Below are 6,042 nucleotides of genomic sequence, written 5' to 3'. Positions count from 1 at the left end.
TCCTCCTGGCTTGAGGTACAGCGGCTGGAGGCCTCCAGGGCCTGCTCCAGTCTCTGCAGCACATCCAGACTGCTCAGACTCAGCACAGAGCAACGGATACAAAGAGCATCTGTCTTCTCCTGCACCTGCTGCGACTCCTCCTCTGAAACCACCCAACAATCACAGGAAACACTAGTCTGGATGTTCTCAGTGAGGATGAGCAAAAGCTGGATGTGTTTGTCGTTAAATTGTGGGTATTACCTGATATCTTCTCCATGAGCTCACGACTCGATTGCTGTACTTTTCCCAGCTCAGCGCTTTTAACTTTAATCTCTTCGACAACAGCCTGTATGACAAGAAAAGAAAAAAAAGATCATCAGAACTTTGTTTAGTTTAACAATGAGGTGTTTAGGCATACACATGAAACTGATTCAATATTGAAGCTCAAGTATGTTAACCTTAGCACGGTCTACAGCCTCTGGGAGACGCAGCATCACTCTTTCTGTGTTGCGTAACTCTGCCAGACACTGTTCCACAGATATCAGCCACTGCTGTAGGCCATCTACTCCTTCCTGAAAAAGCTGGGCCATGGGTAAAATGAGCTCCATACTTGCCCTCCTGCAAACACCATTCACAAAAAAAAAGCACAATTTACTGACATGTACTTGCTCTTACAGTTCTAATAAGCTTGACCTTAAACATCTTTTAATATTTGCCCTGCCCAGATTATACACAAGTATAATTTGTATAACTCATAGTAATAGGTAAAATAAAGTGTAAACTTGGAGATCAGTGTGTGGGACTTGCTGAATAAAATTTTTGCGAACTTTCCGTGGGCTGTCATTCAAATAATGCTTAACACTGTCAAATAAATCCAACCATTTTGTAGATACTGTACATTGTACATATAGTGGTAACTCTGTCATGTCCATCTACAGTGGCTTGCAAAAGTATTCATACCCCTTGAACTTTTCCACATTTTGTCATGTTTCGACCACAAACATAAATATATTTTATTGGAATTTTATGTGAAAGACCAACACAAAGTGGCACACAAATTGTGAAGTACAAAGAAAATTATAGATGATTTAAAAAAAATTTTTACAAATAAAAAACTGAAAAGTGCGGTGTGCAAAAGTATTCAGCCCCCCTGAGTCAATACTTTGTGGAACCGCCTTTTGCTGCAATTACAGCTGCAAGTCTTTTGGGGTATGTCTCTACCAGCTTTGCACATCTAGAGACTTAAATTTTTTCCATTCTTCTTTGCAAAACAGCTCAAGCTCAGTCAGATTAGATGAAGAGTGTTTGTGAACGGCAGTTTTCAGATCTTGCCACAGATTCTCAATTGGATTTAGGTCTGGACTTTGACTGGGCCATTCTAACACATGAATATGTTTTTTTTAAACCATTCCATTGTAGCCCTGGCTTTATGTTTAGGGTCGTTGTCCTGCTGGAAGGTGAACCTCTGCCCCAGTCTCAAGTCTTTTGCAGACTCCAACAGGTTTTCTTCCAAGATTGCCCTGTATTTGGCTCCATCAATCTTCCCATCAACTCTGACCATCTTCCCTGTCCCTGCTGAAGAGAAGCACCCCCAGAGCATGATGCTGCCTCCACCATGTTTGACAGTGGGGATGATGGTGTGTTCAGAGTGATGTGCAGTGTTAGTTTTCCACCACACATAGCGTTTTGCATTTAGGCCAAAAAGTTGAAATTTGGTCTCATCTGACCAGAGCACCTTCTTCCACATGTTTGCTGTGTCCCCCACATGGCTTCTGGCAAACTGCAAATGGGACTTCTTATGGTTTTCTTTTAACAATGGCTTTCTTCTTGCCACTCTTCCATAAAGGCCAGATTTGTGCAGTGCACTACCAATAGTTGTCCTGTGGACAGATTCCCCCACCTGAGCTGTGGATCTCTGCAGTTCGGCCAGAGTCACCATGGGCCTCTTGGCTGCATCTCTGATCAGTGCTCTCCTTGTTCGGCCTGAAAGTTTAGGTGGACGGCCGTGTTTTGGTAGGTTTGCAGTTGTGCCATACTCTTTCCATTTCCGGATGATGGATTGAACAGTGCTCCGTGAGATATTCAAAGTGTGGGAAATCTTTTTATAGCCTAACCCTGCTTTAAACTTCTCCACAACTTTATCCTTGACATGTCTGGTGTGTTCCTTGGACTTCATGATGCTGTTTGCTCCCCAATATTCTCTTAACAAACCTTTGAGGCCGTCACAGAACAGCTGTATTTGTACTGAGATTAGATTACACACAGGTTGACTCTATTTAGTCATTAGGTCAACATTCGATCATTCAGCAATCATCAGGCAACTTCTGAAGGCAATTGGTTGCACTCAGAGAAAAGGGGGCTGAATACTTTTGCACACCGCACTTTTCAGTTTTTTATTTGTAAAAAAAAATTTAAATCATGTATAATTTTCTTTGTACTTCACAATTGTGTGCCACTTTGTGTTGGTGTTTCACATAAAATTCCAATAAAAAATATTTATGTTTGTGGTCGTAACATGACAAAATGTGGAAAAGTTCAAGGGGTATGAATACTTTTGCAAGCCACTGTACCTCAGGCATGTATGTAAGTAACCTGCTAACATCTATTTCAGCATCTCTGATATATTCTCTGCACCATTGCACTTTCTCACCTCTTATTTCACCTGTATAAGTCAATCCTTGCGTGTGTGTGTGTGTATGTGTGTATATATATATATATATATATAGAGAGAGAGAGAGAGAGAGAGAGAGAGAGAGAGAGAGAGAGAGAGAGAGAGAGAGAGAGAGAGAGAGAGAGAGAGAGAGAGAGAGCGGTTTTTTTTTGGGTTTTTTTTTTCGGAAACCATCAATGGTGTTGATAAAAGTGCTCAACAAATGAGGAGCGGAATGTCAATATAGATGTAAGAGGAAAAAAAAACTAATAAATAGCAGTACAAGCTTGTTTCGTGCATCGCGCACTCATCAGCTGCTAAAAGAACTCGGGGGGGGGGCATGTTTTCATGAGTAGCTTTACTGACAGCTAATGATTGCTTATGGCATGAAACAGGGTTGTACTGTCTCAAAGAATTTACTTGAATCACTGGATTATATATATACATATGGCAACACTTTAGTATGGGGAACGTAGTCACCATTAATTAGGTGCTTATTAGCATGCAAATTAGCAACATATTGGCTCTTAATTGGTCATTATTACGTACTCATTAATGCCTTATTCTGCATGGCCTTATTATACAACCAGTAAGCCATTAACTATGAGTTTTCCCTCTATAACCTCAGAATTATTGCTTATTAGTAGTACCATCTCAATATGCTTTGCTTAGTACGGACTTTATAAGGGGGTAGTACCACAAGAAGAGTTATTCTCCCTTACTAACACTTAATGAATATGGTCTGTTCTTACATAACAAAACACAAAACTGCAAGTGTTAATAGTGTTAAATTACGGTAAATTAAGTTTTTGTTACTTAGAATATGTTCCCCATACTAAAGTGACATCTTGATCATTACTAATTCACTAGTAATTAAGTTTTTTTATGTTCCCCATACTAAAATGTTACCATATATATATATATATATATATATATATATATATATATATATATATATATATATATAGTGAGAGAGAGAGAGAGAGAGAGAGAGAGAGAGAGAGAGAGAGAGAGAGAGAGAGAGAGAGAGAGAGAGAGATCAGGAATCAGGAACACTGTCATTTCATTTCATGCACTTGCATACATGAAATGAAACAAAAGGCCATTTCCCCCAGCCTACAGCAGTACAACACAAAGACAACAACACATCCAAAAACTACAAGAACACACATACCAAAACTAACACATATATCCAGCCATTATCCAAACTGCTTATCCTGCTGTCAGGGTGGCGGGGATGCTGGGGCCTATCCCAGCAGTCACTGGGCGGCAGGCGGGGAGACACCCTGGACAGGCTGCTGGGCCAACACACATACATCCAAACTAAACAAAAAATCACTGTCCAAGGAACGAACGCAAGCCAGGATGACTGTCAGAACTGCCAGTCTGCATGGGCTAGCAGTTAGCTTAGCCCGCCCCACTTCCATGTCCTGTCAGACCGGCCTTGGTGTTTCCACCTCGGGTGCAGCTCCAGGCAGGGGGCCGTTGTCCCTGGGCCCACTGGACAAAGCAGACCAAGCTCTTCCAGCCGGTCCAGCATCAGCTCCCCCAGCTGGGCACCCTCGACACACTTCCCCGCACTCCTCACGACGACATCAAAAACACCACAGTCAACGCCAGGTGAGGCTGCCGCCAGACCGTCCTCAGTGTTGCCGGTCTGCATGAGCAAGCAGTTAGCTTAGCATGCCCTACTCTCCCAGCCGATCCAGCGCCAGCTCTCCCAGCCATCAAATAAAGACAAAACTTAGACGCAGACTTGGACAAAGACACTGCATGGACAGTACTGGGTGAAGCCGCCACAAATATGAATTCGTGCCACCATCTTCCGACACCGGCACTGGGTGAGGTCGCTGCAAACGCGAATTCACACAGCCATCTTCCCACACCGGAAGCGGAAGTGCTTTATGTAGACTGTTGTGTTGTAGTGTTGTTATTCTATGTTAAGTACATTGAGAGAGCCACGAAACCAGAGTCAAACTCCATGTTTGTGCAAACCTACATGGCCAATAAACATGATTCTGATTCTGATAAGATTTGGCCTCATAGCAGGCATCATAAACATTGCTACTGAACTCACTGACCTTTGCTCTGCCTCCAGCAGTAAGGCCTCCCACTTCTGTTTGAGGGTAGAGAGCTTGACCTTTGCAGCTTCGCCCTCCTCTCCCGGGTGGCTCTCTGCGAGTCGAGGGCCCACCAACATCATGGTCTCCATACTGAGCCTCCTGTCTTCTAAGAGGCGCTGCAGGAGCTGCAAGGTGGCAGAATGCATTCTGGTAAAACCATCATGTCAATGAAAAGCCCATGTTGTGCTTCAATTTCGGTTTGTTTATTTTCAGAAAGAAGATGACACATTAAATCTGAGGTACATCAACAGCTCTTTACCCTTAGTAAATAACTAGAAATACATTTGAAGGAAATGTTCATTAGAAAAACATGAATAATCACGAAGTGAAGAGAAATTGAGTTCTCACTGCATTTAGGAAATAGTCTGGCCCCATAGCTGGGATCTTATTTCAGTATTTCTAATTTCAGAAAAAAACCAATTGCTTGTTGTGACACTTTTTTTTTGTCTTTGTGTTAGTATCGGGAAAACCCTGTCTCGTGTATCAAGCTTACATTGTTAAGAATCAGGCAAGTTTCACCTCATCCAAAGAGCTCATAGTGGTGCCGTTTCATACTGAGAAACTTTGCTGCTCTTTTCATACCTTTAGGAAACATTTACAAAGGCATACTGAAGCTTATTATTTCCCTGACCTTTACCTATTCACCACTAAATCGAGCAGGCATGAAAAAAGAAGCTCTTCTGTGACCTTATCATCTGCATCAATGGGTGAATCTCCCTGGTGTATTCTTCTGACAAATACTTCAAAGGGGTATCTTGGAATATCTACCAACTGAATGTATAGGCTATATTTGAGGTAATGATGTGCTGGTGATAACTCACCATTTGTTCTTGGAGCTGAGCTTTCACCACTTTGACCTCTGATGATGGGGGCTTCTGATTGGCTGTGAGCTCCTCTATCTCAGAGACCCATGTCAGCAAGGCCTCCAGGTTTTGGAGAAATGACTCTGTATCTGTAGACTCATTCCTCACTGCTATGGCAGACCTAGTACCCTTGACAAAGAAAGGGAGAATGATATAAGATAAAGACTCCAGTGTCTATATACAGTAAGTAAATGGAAGTAAGTACAGGTGAGAAAATCATCAACCGAAGTCTCACATACAAAAAAGGACAAAAGAAAACATTACATCAAGTAGAGTTCAAAAGGGAAAAACATACCCTCCATCTATCTAGACTGGAATCCTGGTCTGAGCTGGAGTGTCTATCACTTTGGAGCTACAAAATCAAAAAAGATAGTAATAATATTGCCACAGTGTACCATTTAACAACATGGTTACTTTGAGAAGGCCT

The 6,042-nt window shown here is 42.1% G+C and overlaps 1 long non-coding RNA gene across 1 annotated transcript; it reads right to left on the bottom strand.

Annotated features, from left to right (window-relative positions):
- Positions 1 to 118: 118 nt before the first annotated feature.
- On the bottom strand, positions 119 to 478 carry LOC130117698 (uncharacterized). Its single transcript, XR_008810709.1, has 3 exons — positions 438 to 478; positions 241 to 325; positions 119 to 142 (listed from the first exon to the last, which is right to left on the bottom strand). It is a non-coding gene; the product is annotated as an uncharacterized LOC130117698 (long non-coding RNA).
- Positions 479 to 6,042: the final 5,564 nt, after the last annotated feature.

The sequence above is a fragment of the Lampris incognitus genome, chromosome 9 (assembly GCF_029633865.1).
Source record: "Lampris incognitus isolate fLamInc1 chromosome 9, fLamInc1.hap2, whole genome shotgun sequence".
Classification (NCBI taxonomy): domain Eukaryota; kingdom Metazoa; phylum Chordata; class Actinopteri; order Lampriformes; family Lampridae; genus Lampris; species Lampris incognitus.
This window is presented reverse-complemented; position numbering and strand designations above follow the sequence as displayed.